Below are 17,596 nucleotides of genomic sequence, written 5' to 3'. Positions count from 1 at the left end.
GCCCTCACCTCTGCTTCAGAGGCAGCACTGGGAGCTGCCCTGTCACTGGGCTCAGAGACCACTCACCTCTGCTGCAGAGACAGCACTGAGAGCTGCCCTGTCACTGGGGTCAGAGACCCCCCTCACCTCTGCTGCAGAGACAGCACTGGAAGCTTCCCTGTCACTGAGACCATATAGCCCTCACCTCTGCTTCAGAGACAGCGCTGGGAGCTGCCCTGTCACTGGGGTCAGATAACCCTGACCTTTGCTTCAGAGACAGCACTGGGGGCTGTCCTGTCACTGGGGTCAGAGAACCCTCATCTCTGCTTCAGAGGCAGCACTGGGAGCTGCCCTGTCACTGGGCTCAGAGACCACTCACCTCTGCTGCAGAGCCATCACTGAGAGCTGCTCTGTCACTGGGGTCAGAGACCCCCCTCACCTCTGCTGCAGAGACAGCACTGGAAGCTTCCCTGTCACTGAGACCATAGAGCCCTCACCTCTGCTTCAGAGACAGCGCTGGGAGCTGCCCTTAATTCGGTTCAGAGACCCCTCACCTCTGCTTCATAGACATGACTGGTAGCTACCCTGTCACTGGGGTCAGAGAACCCTCATCTCTGCTTCAGAGGCAGCACTGGGAGCTGCCCTGTCACTGGGCTCAGAGACCACTCACCTCTGCTGCAGAGACAGCACTGAGAGCTGCCCTGTCACTGGGGTCAGAGACCCCCCTCACCTCTGCTGCAGAGACAGCACTGGAAGCTTCCCTGTCACTGAGATCATAGAGCCCTCACCTCTGCTTCAGAGACAGCGCTGGGAGCTGCCCTGTCACTGGGTTCAGAGAGCCCTCACCTCTGCTTCAGAGACAGCGCTGGGAGCTGCCCTGTCACTGGGGTCAGATAACCCTGACCTCTGCTTCAGAGACAGCACTGGGGGCTGTCCTGTCACTGGGGTCAGAGAGCTCTCATCTCTGCTTCAGAGACAGCACTGGGAGCTGCCCTGTCACTAGGGTCAGAGAGCCATCACCCCTGCTTCAGAGACAGCACTAGGTGCTGCCCTGTCACTGGGGTCAGAGACCCTCACCACCGCTTCAGAGACAGCACTGGGAGCTGCCCTGTCACTGGGGTCAGAGAGCCCCCTCGCCTCTGCTTCAGAGGCAGCACTGGGAGCTGCCCTGTCACTGGGGTCAGAGAGCCATCACCCCTGCTTCAGAGACAGTACTGGGAGCTGCCCTGTCACTGGGGTCAGAGACCCTCACCACTGCTTCAGAGACAGCACTGGGAGCTGCCCTGTCACTGGGGTCAGAGAGCCCTCACCTCTGCATCAGAGACAGCACTGAGAGCTGCCCTGTTACTAGGGTCAGAGAGCCCCCACCTCTGTTTCAGAGACAGCACTGGGTCTGCCCTGTCACTGGGGGTCAGAGACCCTCACCTCTGCTTCAGAGACAGCACTGGGAGCTGCCCTGTCACTGGGGCCAGAGAGTCCCCACCTCTGCTTCAGAGCAGCACTGGGAGCTGCCCTGTCACTGGGGTCAGAGAGCTTTCACCTCTGCTTCAAAGACAGCACTGGGAGCTTCCCTTCATTCGGGTCAGAGACCCCTCACCTCTGCTTTAGAGACAGCAGTGGGGGCTACGCTGTCACTGGGGTCAGAGAACCCTCGTCTCTGCTTTATAGACAACACTGGGCGCTGCCCTGTCACTGGGCTCAGAGACCCCTCACCTCTGCTGCAGAGACAGCGCTCGGAGCTGCCCTGCCACTGCGGTCAGATAACCCTCACCTCTGCTTCATAGACAGCACTGGGAGCTGCCCTGTCACTGGGGTCAGAGAGCTCTCACCTCTGCTTCAGAGACAGCACTGGGAGCTGCCCTGTCACTGGGGTCAGAGAGCCCCCTCACCTCTGCTTCAGAGGCAGCACTGGGAGCTGCCCTGTCACTGGGGTCGATGAGCCCTCACCTCTGCTTCAGAGACAGCACTGGGAGCTGCCCTGTTGCTGGGGTCAGAGAACCCTCATCTCTGCTTTATAGACAGCACTGGGAGCTGCCCTGTTACTGGGGTCAGAGAGCCCCCACCTCTGCTTCAGAGACAGCACTGGGGCTGCCCTGTCACTGGGAGTCAGAGACCCTCACCTCTGCTTCAGAGACAGCACTGGGGCTGCCCTGTCACTGGGGGTCAGAGACCCTCACCTCTGCTTCAGAGACAGCACTGGGAGCTGCCCTGTCACTGGGGCCAGAGAGCCCCCACATCTGCTTCAGAGCAGCACTGGGAGCTGCCCTGTCACTGGGGTCAGAGAGCTTTCACCTCTGCTTCAGAGACAGCATTGGGAGCTTCCCTTCATTCGGGTCAGAGACCCCTCACCTCTGCTTCAGAGACAGCAGTGGGGGCTACCCTGTCACTGGGGTCAGAGCACCCTCCTCTCTGCTTTATAGACAACACTGGGCGCTGCCCTGTCACTGGGCTCAGAGACCCCTCACCTCTGCTACAGAAACAGCACTGAGAGCTGCCCTGTCATTGGGGTCAGAGACCCCCCTCACCTCTGCTGCAGAGACAGCACAGGGAGCTGCCCTGTCACTGGGGTCAGAGAGCCCTTGCCTCTGCTTCAGACACACCACTGGGAGCTGCCCTGTCACTGGGGTCAGAGATCCCCCTCACCTCTGCTTCATAGACAGCACTGGGAGCTTCCCTTCATTCGGGTCAGAGACCCCTCACCTCTGCTACGGAGACAGCACTGGGAGCTGCCCTGTCACTGGGGTCGATAAGCCCTCACCTCTGCTTCAGAGACCACACTGGGAGCTGCCCTGTCACTGGGGTTCGAGAGCCCTCACCTCGCTGCAGAGACAGCACTGGAAGCTGCCCTGTCACTGGGGTCCGAGACCCGTCACCTCTACTGCAGAGACAGCACTGGGAGGTGCCCTGTCACTGGGGTCAGAGAGCCCTCGCCTCTGCTTCAGACACAGCACTGGGAGCTGCCCTGTCGCTGGGGTCAGAAAGCCCTCACCTCTGATTCAGAGACAGCACTGGGAGCTTCCCTTCATTGGGGTCATAGGCCCCCCTCACATCTGCTTCAGAGACAGCCCTGAGAGCTGCCCTGTCACTGGGGTCAGAGACCCCACTCACCTCTGCTGCAGACACAGCACTGGGAGCTGCCCTTTCACTGGGGTCAGAGAGCCCTCGCCTTTGCCTCAGAGACAGCACTTAGAGCTTCCCTTCATTGGGGTCATAGACCCCCCACCTCTGCTTCAGAGACAGCACTGGCAGCTGCCCTGTCACTTGGGTCCGATAGCCCTCGCCTCTGCTTCAGAGACAGCACCTGGAGTTGCCCTGTCATTGGGGTCAGAGAACCCTCACCTCTGCTACGGAGACAGCACTGGGAGCTGCCCTGTCACTGGGGTCGATGAGCCCTCACCTCTGCTTCAGAGACCGCACTGGGAGCTGCCCTGTTGCTGAGGTCAGAGAACCCTCATCTCGGCTTCAGAGACAGCACTGGGGGCTGCCCTGTCACTGCGGGTCAGAGACCCTCACCTCTGCTTCAGAGACAGCACTGGGAGCTGCCATGTCACTGGGGTCAGAGAGCCCTCACCTCTGCTTCAGAGGCAGCACTCGGAGCTGCCCTGTCACTGGGCTCAGAGACCACTCACCTCTGCTGCAGAGACAGCACTGAGAGCTGCCCTGTCACTGGGGTCAGAGACCCCCCTCACCTCTGCTGCAGAGACAGCACTGGAAGCTTCCCTGTCACTGAGACCATAGAGCCCTCATCTCTGCTTTAGAGACAGCGCTGGGAGCTGCCCTGTCACTGGGGTCAGATAACCCTGACCTCTGCTTCAGAGACAGCACTGGGGGCTGTCCTGTCACTGGGGTCAGAGAACCCTCATCTCTGCTTCAGAGGCAGCACTGGGAGCTGCCCTGTCACTGGGCTCAGAGACCACTCACCTCTGCTGCAGAGACAGCACTGAGAGCTGCCCTGTCACTGGGGTCAGAGACCCCCCTCACCTCTGCTGCAGAGACAGCACTGGAAGCTTCCATGTCACTGAGACCATAGAGCCCTCACCTCTGCTTCAGAGACAGCGCTGGGAGCTGCCCTTAATTCGGTTCAGAGACCCCTCACCTCTGCTTCATAGACAGCACTGGTAGCTACCCTGTCACTGGGGTCAGAGAACCCTCATCTCTGCTTCAGAGGCAGCACTGGGAGCTGCCCTGTCACTGGGCTCAGAGACCACTCACCTCTGCTGCAGAGACAGCACTGAGAGCTGCCCTGTCACTGGGGTCAGAGACCCCCCTCACCTCTGCTGCAGAGACAGCACTGGAAGCTTCCCTGTCACTGAGAGCATAGATCCCTCACCTCTGCTTCAGAGACAGCGCTGGGAGCTGCCCTGTCACTGGGGTCAGATAACCCTGACCTCTGCTTAAGAGACAGCACTGGGGGCTATCCTGTCACTGGGGTCAGAGAGCTCTCACCTCTGCTTCAGAGACAGCACTGGGAGCTGCCCTGTCACTGGGGTCAGAGAGCCCCCTCGCCTCTGCTTCAGAGACAGCACTGGGAGCTGCCCTGTCACTGGGGTCAGAGACCCTCACCACCGCTTCAGAGACAGCACTGGGAGCTGCCCTGTCACTGGGGTCAGAGAGCCCCCTCGCCTCTGCTTCAGAGGCAGCACTGGGAGCTGCCCTGTCACTTTGGTCAGAGAGCCATCACCCCTGCTTCAGAGACAGCACTGGGAGCTGCCCTGTCACTGGGGTCAGAGACCCTCATCACTGCTTTAGAGACAGCACTGGGAGCTGCCCTGTCACTGGGGTCAGAGAGCCCTCACCTCTGCTTCAGAGACAGCACTGAGAGCTGCCCTGTTACTAGGGTCAGAGAGCCCCCACCTCTGTTTCAGAGACAGCACTGGGGACTACCCTGTCACTGGGGTCAGAGAACCCTCATCTCTGCTTTATAGACAACACTGGGAGCTGCCCTGTCACTGGGCTCAGAGACCCCTCACCTCTGCTGCAGAGACAGCACTGAGAGCTGCCCTGTCACTGGGGTCAGAGACCCCCCTCACCTCTGCTGCAGAGACAGCACAGGGAGCTGCCCTGTCACTGGGGTCAGAGAGCCCTCGCCTCTGCTTCAGACACAGCACTGGGAGATGTCCTGTCACTGGGGCCAGAGAGCCCTCACCTCTGCTACAGAGACAGCACTGGGAGCTGCCTTGTCACTGGGGTCTGAGAGCCCTCACTTCTACTTCAGAGACAGCACTGGGAGCTGCCCTGTCACTGGGGTCAGAGAGACCTCACCTCTGCTGCAGAGACAGCACTGGGAGCTGCCCTGTCACTGGGCTCAGAGACCCCTCACCTCTGCTGCAGAGACAGCACTGAGAGCTGCCCTGTCACTGGGGTCAGAGACCCCCCCTCACCTCTGCTGCAGAGACAGCACAGGGAGCTGCCCTGTCACTGGGGTCAGAGAGCCCTCGCCTCTGCTTCAGACACAGCACTGGGAGCTGCCCTGTCACTGGGGTCAGAGACCCCCCTCACCTCTGCTTCAGAGACAGCACTGGGAGCTGCCCTGTCACTGGGGTCAGATGATCCTCACCTCTGCTTCAGAGACAGCACTGGGAGCTGCCCTGTCACTGGGGTCAGATAACCCTCACCTCTGCTTCAGAGACAGCACTGGGAGCTGCCCTGTCACTGGGGTCATAGACCCCCCACCTCTGCTTCAGAGACAGCACTGGGAGCTGCCCTGTCACTGGTGTCAGTGACCCCACTCACCTCTGCTTCAGAGACAGCACTGGGAGCTGCCCTGTCACTGGGGTCATAGACCCCCCACCTCTGCTGCAGAGACAGTACAGGGAGCTGCCCTGTCACTGGGGTCAGAGAGCCCTCGCCTCTGCTTCAGACACAGCAATGGGAGATGCCCTGTCACTGTGGTCAGAGAGCCCTCACCTCTGCCACAGAGACAGCACTGGGAGCTGCCCTGTCACTGGGGTCAGAGAGCCCTCACTTCTACTTCAGAGACAGCACTGGGAGCCGCCCTGTCACTGGGGTCAGATGATCCTCACCTCTGCTTCAGAGACAGCACTGGGAGCTGCCCTGTCACTGGGGTCAGATAACCCTCACCTCTGCTTGAGAGACAGTGCTGGGAGCTGCCCTATACTGGGGTCAGAGAGCTCTCACCTCTGCTTCAGAGACAGCACTGGGAGCTGCCCTGACACTGGGGTCAGAGAGCCCTCACCTCTGCTTCAGAGACAGCACTGGGAGCTTCCCTTCATTCGGGTCAAAGACCCCTCACCTCTGCTTCAGAGACAGCACTGGTGACTACCCTGTCACTGGGGTCAGAGAACCCTCATCTCTGCTGCAGAGACAGCACTGAGAGCTGCCCTGTCACTGGGGTCAGAGACCCCCCTCACCTCTGCTGCAGAGACATCACAGAGCCCTCGCCTCTGCTTCAGACACAGCACTGGAAGATGCCCTGTCACTGGGGTCAGGAGCCCTCACCTCTGCTACAGAGACAGCACTGGGAGCTGCCCTGTCACTGGGGTCAGAGAGCCCTCACTTCTACTTCAGAGACATCACTGGGAGCTGCCCTGTCACTGGGGTCAGAGAGACCTCACCTCTGCTGCAGAGACAGCACTGGGAGCTGCCCTGTCACTGGGGTCAGAGAGCCCTCACCTCTGCTTCAGAGACAGCGCTGGGAGCTGCCCTTTCACTGGGGTCAGATAGCCCTCACCTCTGCTTCAGAGACAGCACTGGGAGCTGCCCTGTCACTGGGGTCAGAGAGCTCTCACCTCTGCTTCAGAGACAGCACTGGGAGTGGCCCTGTCACTGGGGTCAAAGAACCCCCTCGCCTCTGCTTCAGAGACAGCACTGGGAGCAGCCCTGTCACTGGGGTCATAGACCCCCCACCTCTGCTTCAGAGACAGCACTGGGAGCTGCCCTGTCACTGGTGGCAGAGACTCCCCTCACCGCTGCTACAGGGAAAGCACTGGGAGCTGCCCTGTCACTGGGTGCAGGTAGCCCTCACCGCTGCTTCAGAGACAGCACTGGGAGCTGCCCTGTCACTGGGATCGGTGAGCCCTCACCTCTGCTTCAGAGACAGCACTGGGAGATTCCCTGTGCTGTGGTCAGAAAACCCTCATCTCTGCTTTATAGACAGCACTGGGAGGTGCCCTGTCACAGGGGTCCGATAGCCCTCGCCTCTGCTTCAGAGACAGCACTGGGAGTTGCCCTGTCACTGGGGTCAGAGACCCCTCACCTCTGCTGCAGAGACAGCACTGGGAGCTGCCCTGTCACTGGGGTCGATGAGCCCTCACCTCTGCTGCAGAGACAGCACTGGGAGCTGCCCTTTTGCTGGGGTCAGAGAACCCTCATCTCTGCTTCGTAGACAGCACTGGGAGCTGCCCTGTCACTGGGGTCAGAGACCCCTCACCTCTGCTACAGAGACAGCACTGGGAGCTGCCCTGTCACTGGGGTCAATGAGCCCTCACCTCTGCTGCAGAGACAGCACTGGGAGCTGCCCTGTCACTGGGGTCAGAGAGCCCCCACCTCTGCTTCAGAGACAGCACTGGGGGCTGCCCTGTCACTGGGGGTCAGAGACCCTCTCCTCTGCTTCAGAGACAGCACTTGGAGCTGCCCTGTCACTGGGGTCAGAGAGACCTCACCTCTGCTTCAGAGACAGCACTGGGAGCTGCCCTGTCACTGGGGGCAGGTAGCCCTCACCTCTGCTTCAGAGACAGCACTGGGAGCTGCCCTATCACTGGGGCCAGAGAGCCCCCACCTCTGCTTCAGAGCAGCACTGGGAGCTTCCCTGTCACTGAGGCCAGAGAGCCCCCACCTCTGCTTCAGAGCAGCACTGGGAGCTGCCCTGTCACTGGGGTCAGAGAGCCCTCGCCTCTGCTTCAGACACAGCACTGGGAGCTGCCCTGTCACTGGGGTCAGAGAGCCCCCTCACCTCTGCTTCAGAGGCAGCACTGGGAGCTGCCCTGTCACTGGGGTCGATGAGCCCTCACCTCTGCTTCAGAGACAGCACTGGGAGCTGCCCTGTTGCTGGGGTCAGAGAACCCTCATCTCTGCTTTATAGACAGCACTGGGAGCTGCCCTGTTACTGGGGTCAGAGAGCCCCCACCTCTGCTTCAGAGACAGCACTGGGGCTGCCCTGTCACTGGGAGTCAGAGACCCTCACCTCTGCTTCAGAGACAGCACTGGGGCTGCCCTGTCACTGGGGGTCAGAGACCCACACCTCTGCTTCAGAGACAGCACTGGGAGCTGCCCTGTCACTGGGGCCAGAGAGCCCCCACATCTGCTTCAGAGCAGCACTGGGAGCTGCCCTGTCACTGGGGTCAGAGAGCTTTCACCTCTGCTTCAGAGACAGCATTGGGAGCTTCCCTTCATTCGGGTCAGAGACCCCTCACCTCTGCTTCAGAGACAGCAGTGGGGGCTACCCTGTCACTGGGGTCAGAGCACCCTCCTCTCTGCTTTATAGACAACACTGGGCGCTGCCCTGTCACTGGGCTCAGAGACCCCTCACCTCTGCTACAGAAACAGCACTGAGAGCTGCCCTGTCATTGGGGTCAGAGACCCCCCTCACCTCTGCTGCAGAGACAGCACAGGGAGCTGCCCTGTCACTGGGGTCAGAGAGCCCTTGCCTCTGCTTCAGACACACCACTGGGAGCTGCCCTGTCACTGGGGTCAGAGACCCCCCTCACCTCTGCTTCATAGACAGCACTGGGAGCTTCCCTTCATTCGGGTCAGAGACCCCTCACCTCTGCTACGGAGACAGCACTGGGAGCTGCCCTGTCACTGGGGTCGATAAGCCCTCACCTCTGCTTCAGAGACCACACTGGGAGCTGCCCTGTCACTGGGGTTCGAGAGCCCTCACCTCGCTGCAGAGACAGCACTGGAAGCTGCCCTGTCACTGGGGTCGTGAGACCCGTCACCTCTACTGCAGAGACAGCACTGGGAGGTGCCCTGTCACTGGGGTCAGAGAGCCCTCGCCTCTGCTTCAGACACAGCACTGGGAGCTGCCCTGTCGCTGGGGTCAGAAAGCCCTCACCTCTGATTCAGAGACAGCACTGGGAGCTTCCCTTCATTGGGGTCATAGGCCCCCCTCACATCTGCTTCAGAGACAGCCCTGAGAGCTGCCCTGTCACTGGGGTCAGAGACCCCACTCACCTCTGCTGCAGACACAGCACTGGGAGCTGCCCTTTCACTGGGGTCAGAGAGCCCTCGCCTTTGCCTCAGAGACAGCACTTGGAGCTTCCCTTCATTGGGGTCATAGACCCCCCACCTCTGCTTCAGAGACAGCACTGGCAGCTGCCCTGTCACTTGGGTCCGATAGCCCTCGCCTCTGCTTCAGAGACAGCACTGGGAGTTGCCCTGTCACTGGGGTCAGAGAACCCCCACCTCTGCTACGGAGACAGCACTGGGAGCTGCCCTGTCACTGGGGTCGATGAGCCCTCACCTCTGCTTCAGAGACCGCACTGGGAGCTGCCCTGTTGCTGAGGTCAGAGAACCCTCATCTCGGCTTCAGAGACAGCACTGGGGGCTGCCCTGTCACTGGGGGTCAGAGACCCTCACCTCTGCTTCAGAGACAGCACTGGGAGCTGCCATGTCACTGGGGTCAGAGAGCCCTCACCTCTGCTTCAGAGGCAGCACTCGGAGCTGCCCTGTCACTGGGCTCAGAGACCACTCACCTCTGCTGCAGAGACAGCACTGAGAGCTGCCCTGTCACTGGGGTCAGAGACCCCCCTCACCTCTGCTGCAGAGACAGCACTGGAAGCTTCCCTGTCACTGAGACCATAGAGCCCTCATCTCTGCTTTAGAGACAGCGCTGGGAGCTGCCCTGTCACTGGGGTCAGATAACCCTGACCTCTGCTTCAGAGACAGCACTGGGGGCTGTCCTGTCACTGGGGTCAGAGAACCCTCATCTCTGCTTCAGAGGCAGCACTGGGAGCTGCCCTGTCACTGGGCTCAGAGACCACTCACCTCTGCTGCAGAGACAGCACTGAGAGCTGCCCTGTCACTGGGGTCAGAGACCCCCCTCACCTCTGCTGCAGAGACAGCACTGGAAGCTTCCATGTCACTGAGACCATAGAGCCCTCACCTCTGCTTCAGAGACAGCGCTGGGAGCTGCCCTTAATTCGGTTCAGAGAACCCTCACCTCTGCTTCATAGACAGCACTGGTAGCTACCCTGTCACTGGGGTCAGAGAACCCTCATCTCTGCTTCAGAGGCAGCACTGGGAGCTGCCCTGTCACTGGGCTCAGAGACCACTCACCTCTGCTGCAGAGACAGCACTGAGAGCTGCCCTGTCACTGGGGTCAGAGACCCCCCTCACCTCTGCTGCAGAGACAGCACTGGAAGCTTCCCTGTCACTGAGAGCATAGAGCCCTCACCTCTGCTTCAGAGACAGCGCTGGGAGCTGCCCTGTCACTGGGGTCAGATAACCCTGACCTCTGCTTCAGAGACAGCACTGGGGGCTATCCTGTCACTGGGGTCAGAGAGCTCTCACCTCTGCTTCAGAGACAGCACTGGGAGCTGCCCTGTCACTGGGGTCAGAGAGCCCCCTCGCCTCTGCTTCAGAGACAGCACTGGGAGCTGCCCTGTCACTGGGGTCAGAGAGCCATCACCCCTGCTTCAGAGACAGCACTAGGTGCTGCCCTGTCACTGGGGTCAGAGACCCTCACCACCGCTTCAGAGACAGCACTGGGAGCTGCCCTGTCACTGGGGTCAGAGAGCCCCCTCGCCTCTGCTTCAGAGGCAGCACTGGGAGCTGCCCTGTCACTTTGGTCAGAGAGCCATCACCCCTGCTTCAGAGACAGCACTGGGAGCTGCCCTGTCACTGGGGTCAGAGACCCTCATCACTGCTTCAGAGACAGCACTGGGAGCTGCCCTGTCACTGGGGTCAGAGAGCCCTCACCTCTGCTTCAGAGACAGCGCTGGGAGCTGCCCTGTCACTGGGGTCAGATAGCCCTCACCTCTGCTTCAGAGACAGCACTGAGAGCTGCCCTGTTACTAGGGTCAGAGAGCCCCCACCTCTGTTTCAGAGACAGCACTGGGTCTGCCCTGTCACTGAGGTCAGATAACCCTCACCTCTGCTTGAGAGACAGCGCTTGGAGCTGCCCTGTCACTGGGGTCAGATAACCCTCACCTCTGCTTCAGAGACAGCACTGGGAGCTGCCCTGTCACTGGGGTCAGAGAGCTCTCACCTCTGCTTCAGAGAGAGCACTGGGAGCTTCCCTTCATTCGGGTCAAAGACCCCTCACCTCTGCTTCAGAGACAGCACTGGGGACTACCCTGTCACTGGGGTCAGAGAACCCTCATCTCTGCTTTATAGACAACACTGGGAGCTGCCCTGTCACTGGGCTCAGAGACCCCTCACCTCTGCTGCAGAGACAGCACTGAGAGCTGCCCTGTCACTGGGGTCAGAGACCCCCCTCACCTCTGCTGCAGAGACAGCACAGGGAGCTGCCCTGTCACTGGGGTCAGAGAGCCCTCGCCTCTGCTTCAGACACAGCACTGGGAGATGTCCTGTCACTGGGGTCAGAGAGCCCTCACCTCTGCTACAGAGACAGCACTGGGAGCTGCCTTGTCACCGGGGTCTGAGAGCCCTCACTTCTACTTCAGAGACAGCACTGGGAGCTGCCCTGTCACTGGGGTCAGAGAGACCTCACCTCTGCTGCAGAGACAGCACTGGGAGCTGCCCTGTCACTGGGCTCAGAGACCCCTCACCTCTGCTGCAGAGACAGCACTGAGAGCTGCCCTGTCACTGGGGTCAGAGACCCCCCCTCACCTCTGCTGCAGAGACAGCACAGGGAGCTGCCCTGTCACTGGGGTCAGAGAGCCCTCGCCTCTGCTTCAGACACAGCACTGGGAGCTGCCCTGTCACGGGGGTCAGAGACCCCCCTCACCTCTGCTTCAGAGACAGCACTGGGAGCTGCCCTGTCACTGGGGTCAGATGATCCTCACCTCTGCTTCAGAGACAGCACTGGGAGCTGCCCTGTCACTGGGGTCAGATAACCCTCACCTCTGCTTCAGAGACAGCACTGGGAGCTGCCCTGTCACTGGGGTCATAGACCCCCCACCTCTGCTTCAGAGACAGCACTGGGAGCTGCCCTGTCACTGGTGTCAGTGACCCCACTCACCTCTGCTTCAGAGACAGCACTGGGAGCTGCCCTGTCACTGGGGTCATAGACCCCCCACCTCTGCTGCAGAGACAGTACAGGGAGCTGCCCTGTCACTGGGGTCAGAGAGCCCTCGCCTCTGCTTCAGACACAGCAATGGGAGATGCCCTGTCACTGTGGTCAGAGAGCCCTCACCTCTGCTACAGAGACAGCACTGGGAGCTGCCCTGTCACTGGGGTCAGAGAGCCTTCACTTCTACTTCAGAGACAGCACTGGGAGCCGCCCTGTCACTGGGGTCAGATGATCCTCACCTCTGCTTCAGAGACAGCACTGGGAGCTGCCCTGTCACTGGGGTCAGATAACCCTCACCTCTGCTTGAGAGACAGTGCTGGGAGCTGCCCTATCACTGGGGTCAGAGAGCTCTCACCTCTGCTTCAGAGACAGCACTGGGAGCTGCCCTGAAACTGGGGTCAGAGAGCCCTCACCTCTGCTTCAGAGACAGCACTGGGAGCTTCCCTTCATTCGGGTCAAAGACCCCTCACCTCTGCTTCAGAGACAGCACTGGTGACTACCCTGTCACTGGGGTCAGAGAACCCTCATCTCTGCTTTATAGACAACACTGGGAGCTGCCCTGTCACTGGGCTCAGAGACCCTCACCTCTGCTGCAGAGACAGCACTGAGAGCTGCCCTGTCACTGGGGTCAGAGACCCCCCTCACCTCTGCTGCAGAGACATCACAGAGCCCTCGCCTCTGCTTCAGACACAGCACTGGAAGATGCCCTGTCACTGGGGTCAGGAGCCCTCACCTCTGCTACAGAGACAGCACTGGGAGCTGCCCTGTCACTGGGGTCAGAGAGCCCTCACTTCTACTTCAGAGACATCACTGGGAGCTGCCCTGTCACTGGGGTCAGAGAGACCTCACCTCTGCTGCAGAGACAGCACTGGGAGCTGCCCTGTCACTGGGGTCAGAGAGCCCTCACCTCTGCTTCAGAGACAGTGCTGGGAGCTGCCCTTTCACTGGGGTCAGATAGCCCTCACCTCTGCTTCAGAGACAGCACTGGGAGCTGCCCTGTCACTGGGGTCAGAGAGCTCTCACCTCTGCTTCAGAGACAGCACTGGGAGCGGCCCTGTCACTGGGGTCAAAGAGCCCCCTCGCCTCTGCTCCAGAGACAGCACTGGGAGCAGCCCTGTCACTGGGGTCAGATGATCCTCACCTCTGCTTCAGAGACAGCACTGGGAGCTGCCCTGTCACTGGGGTCATAGACCCCCCACCTCTGCTTCAGAGACAGCACTGGGAGCTGCCCTGTCACTGGTGGCAGAGACTCCCCTCACCGCTGCTACAGGGAAAGCACTGGGAGCTGCCCTGTCACTGGGTGCAGGTAGCCCTTACCGCTGCTTCAGAGACAGCACTGGGAGCTGCCCTGTCACTGGGATCGGTGAGCCCTCACCTCTGCTTCAGAGACAGCACTGGGAGATTCCCTGTGCTGTGGTCAGAAAACCCTCATCTCTGCTTTATAGACAGCACTGGGAGGTGCCCTGTCACAGGGGTCCGATAGCCCTCGCCTCTGCTTCAGAGACAGCACTGGGAGTTGCCCTGTCACTGGGGTCAGAGACCCCTCACCTCTGCTGCAGAGACAGCACTGGGAGCTGCCCTGTCACTGGGGTCGATGAGCCCTCACCTCTGCTGCAGAGACAGCACTGGGAGCTGCCCTTTTGCTGGGGTCAGAGAACCCTCATCTCTGCTTCGTAGACAGCACTGGGAGCTGCCCTGTCACTGGGGTCAGAGACCCCTCACCTCTGCTACAGAGACAGCACTGGGAGCTGCCCTGTCACTGGGGTCAATGAGCCCTCACCTCTGCTGCAGAGACAGCACTGGGAGCTGCCCTGTCACTGGGGTCAGAGAGCCCCCACCTCTGCTTCAGAGACAGCACTGGGGCTGCCCTGTCACTGGGGGTCAGAGACCCTCTCCTCTGCTTCAGAGACAGCACTTGGAGCTGCCCTGTCACTGGGGTCAGAGAGACCTCACCTCTGCTTCAGAGACAGCACTGGGAGCTGCCGTGTCACTGGGGGCAGGTAGCCCTCACCTCTGCTTCAGAGACAGCACTGGGAGCTGCCCTATCACTGGGGCCAGAGAGCCCCCACCTCTGCTTCAGAGCAGCACTGGGAGCTTCCCTGTCACTGAGGCCAGAGAGCCCCCACCTCTGCTTCAGAGCAGCACTGGGAGCTGCCCTGTCACTGGGGTCAGAGAGCCCTCGCCTCTGCTTCAGACACAGCACTGGGAGCTGCCCTGTCACTGGGGCCAGAGACCCCCCTCACCTCTGCGTCAGAGACAGCACTGGGAGCTGCCCTGTCACTGGGGTCAGATGATCCTCACCTCTGCTTCAGAGACAGCACTGGGTGCTGCCCTGTCACTGGGGTCAGATAACCCTCACCTCTGCTTGAGAGACAGTGCTGGGAGCTGCCCTGTCACTGGGGTCAGATAACCCTCACCTCTGCTTCAGAGACAGCACTGGGAGCTGCCCTGTCACTGGGGTCAGAGAGCTCTCACCTCTGCTTCAGAGACAGCACTGGGAGCTGCTCTGACACTGGGGTCAGAGAGCCCTCACCTCTGCTTCAGAGACAGCACTGGGAGCTTCCCTTCATTCGGGTCAAAGACCCCTCACCTCTGCTTCAGAGACAGCACTGGGGACTACCCTGTCACTGGGGTCAGAGAACCCTCATCTCTGCTTTATAGACAACACTGGGAGCTGCCCTGTCACTGGGCTCAGAGACCCCTCACCTCTGCTGCAGAGACAGCACTGAGAGCTGCCCTGTCACTGGGGTCAGAGACCCCCCTCACCTCTGCTGCAGAGACAACACAGAGCCCTCGCCTCTGCTTCAGACACAGCACTGGGAGATGCCCTGTCACTGGGGTCAGAGAGCCCTCACCTCTGCTACAGAGACAGCACTGGGAGCTGCCCTGTCACTGGGGTCAGAGAGCCCTCACTTCTACTTCAGATACAGCACTGGGAGCTGCCCTGTCACTGGGGTCAGAGAGACCTCACCTCTGCTGCAGAGACAGCGCTGGAAGCTGCCCTGTCACTGGGGTCAGAGAGCCCTCACCTCTGCTTCAGAGACAGCGCTGGGAGCTGCCCTTTCACTGGGGTCAGATAACCCTCACCTCTGCTTCAGAGACAGCACTCGGAGCTGCCCTGTCACTGGGGTCAGAGAGCTCTCACCTCTGCTTCAGAGACAGCACTGGGAGCTGCCCTGTCACTGGGGTCAAAGAACCCCCTCGCCTCTGCTCCAGAGACAGCACTGGGAGCAGCCCTGTCACTGGGGTCAGATGATCCTCACCTCTGCTTCAGAGACAGCACTGGGAGCTGCCCTGTCACTGGGGTCATAGACCCCCCACCTCTGCTTCAGAGACAGCACTGGGAGCTGCCCTGTCACTGGGGTCAGAGACCCCTCACCTCTGCTACAGAGACAGCACTGGGAGCTGCCCTGTCACTGGGGTCAATGAGCCCTCAACTCTGCTGCAGAGACAGCACTGGGAGCTGCCCTGTCACTGGGTGCAGGTAGCCCTCACCGCTGCTTCAGAGACAGCACTGGGAGCTGCCCTGTCACTGGGGTCAGTGAGCCCTCACCTCTGCTTCAGAGACAGCACTGGGAGAATCCCTGTGCTGTGGTCAGAAAACCCTCATCTCTGCTTTATAGACAGCACTGGGAGGTGCCCTGTCACTGGGGTCCGATAGCCCTCGCCTCTGCTTCAGAGACAGCACTGGGAGTTGCCCTGTCACTGGGGTCAGAGACCCCTCACCTCTGCTGCAGAGACAGCACTGGGAGCTGCCCTGTCACTGGGGTCGATGAGCCCTCACCTCTGCTGCAGAGACAGCACTGGGAGCTGCCCTGTTGCTTGGGTCAGAGAACCCTCATCTCTGCTTCGTAGACAGCACTGGGAGCTGCCCTGTCACTGGGGTCAGAGACCCCTCATCTCTGCTTCAGAGACAGCACTGGGAGCTGCCCTGTCACTGGGGTCAATGAGCCCTCAACTCTGCTGCAGAGACAGCACTGGGAGCTGCCTTGTCACTGGGGTCAGAGAGCCCCCACCTCTGCTTCAGAGACAGCACTGGGGGCTGCCCTGTCACTGGGGGTCAGAGACCCTCTCCTCTGCTTCAGAGACAGCACTTGGAGCTGCCCTGTCACTGGGGTCAGAGACCCCTCACCTCTGCTGCAGAGACAGCACTGAGATCTGCCCTGTCACTGGGGTCAGAGACCCCTCATCTCTGCTTCAGAGACAGCACTGGGAGCTGCCCTGTCACTGGGGTCAATGAGCCCTCAACTCTGCTGCAGAGACAGCACTGGGAGCTGCCTTGTCACTGGGGTCAGAGAGCCCTCACCTCTGCTTCAGAGACAGCGCTGGGAGCTGCCCTGTCACTGGGGTCAGATAGCCCTCACCTCTGCTTCAGAGACAGCACTGAGAGCTGCCCTGTTACTAGGGTCAGAGAGCCCCCACCTCTGTTTCAGAGACAGCACTGGGTCTGCCCTGTCACTGAGGTCAGATAACCCTCACCTCTGCTTGAGAGACAGCGCTTGGAGCTGCCCTGTCACTGGGGTCAGATAACCCTCACCTCTGCTTCAGAGACAGCACTGGGAGCTGCCCTGTCACTGGGGTCAGAGAGCTCTCACCTCTGCTTCAGAGAGAGCACTGGGAGCTTCCCTTCATTCGGGTCAAAGACCCCTCACCTCTGCTTCAGAGACAGCACTGGGGACTACCCTGTCACTGGGGTCAGAGAACCCTCATCTCTGCTTTATAGACAACACTGGGAGCTGCCCTGTCACTGGGCTCAGAGACCCCTCACCTCTGCTGCAGAGACAGCACTGAGAGCTGCCCTGTCACTGGGGTCAGAGACCCCCCTCACCTCTGCTGCAGAGACAGCACAGGGAGCTGCCCTGTCACTGGGGTCAGAGAGCCCTCGCCTCTGCTTCAGACACAGCACTGGGAGATGTCCTGTCACTGGGGTCAGAGAGCCCTCACCTCTGCTACAGAGACAGCACTGGGAGCTGCCTTGTCACCGGGGTCTGAGAGCCCTCACTTCTACTTCAGAGACAGCACTGGGAGCTGCCCTGTCACTGGGGTCAGAGAGACCTCACCTCTGCTGCAGAGACAGCACTGGGAGCTGCCCTGTCACTGGGCTCAGAGACCCCTCACCTCTGCTGCAGAGACAGCACTGAGAGCTGCCCTGTCACTGGGGTCAGAGACCCCCCCTCACCTCTGCTGCAGAGACAGCACAGGGAGCTGCCCTGTCACTGGGGTCAGAGAGCCCTCGCCTCTGCTTCAGACACAGCACTGGGAGCTGCCCTGTCACGGGGGTCAGAGACCCCCCTCACCTCTGCTTCAGAGACAGCACTGGGAGCTGCCCTGTCACTGGGGTCAGATGATCCTCACCTCTGCTTCAGAGACAGCACTGGGAGCTGCCCTGTCACTGGGGTCAGATAACCCTCACCTCTGCTTCAGAGACAGCACTGGGAGCTGCCCTGTCACTGGGGTCATAGA

Source organism: Ambystoma mexicanum, chromosome 3q, assembly GCF_040938575.1.
Source record: "Ambystoma mexicanum isolate Mex_15411 chromosome 3q, UKY_AmexF1_1, whole genome shotgun sequence".
Lineage (NCBI taxonomy): Eukaryota > Metazoa > Chordata > Amphibia > Caudata > Ambystomatidae > Ambystoma > Ambystoma mexicanum.
This window is presented reverse-complemented; position numbering follows the sequence as displayed.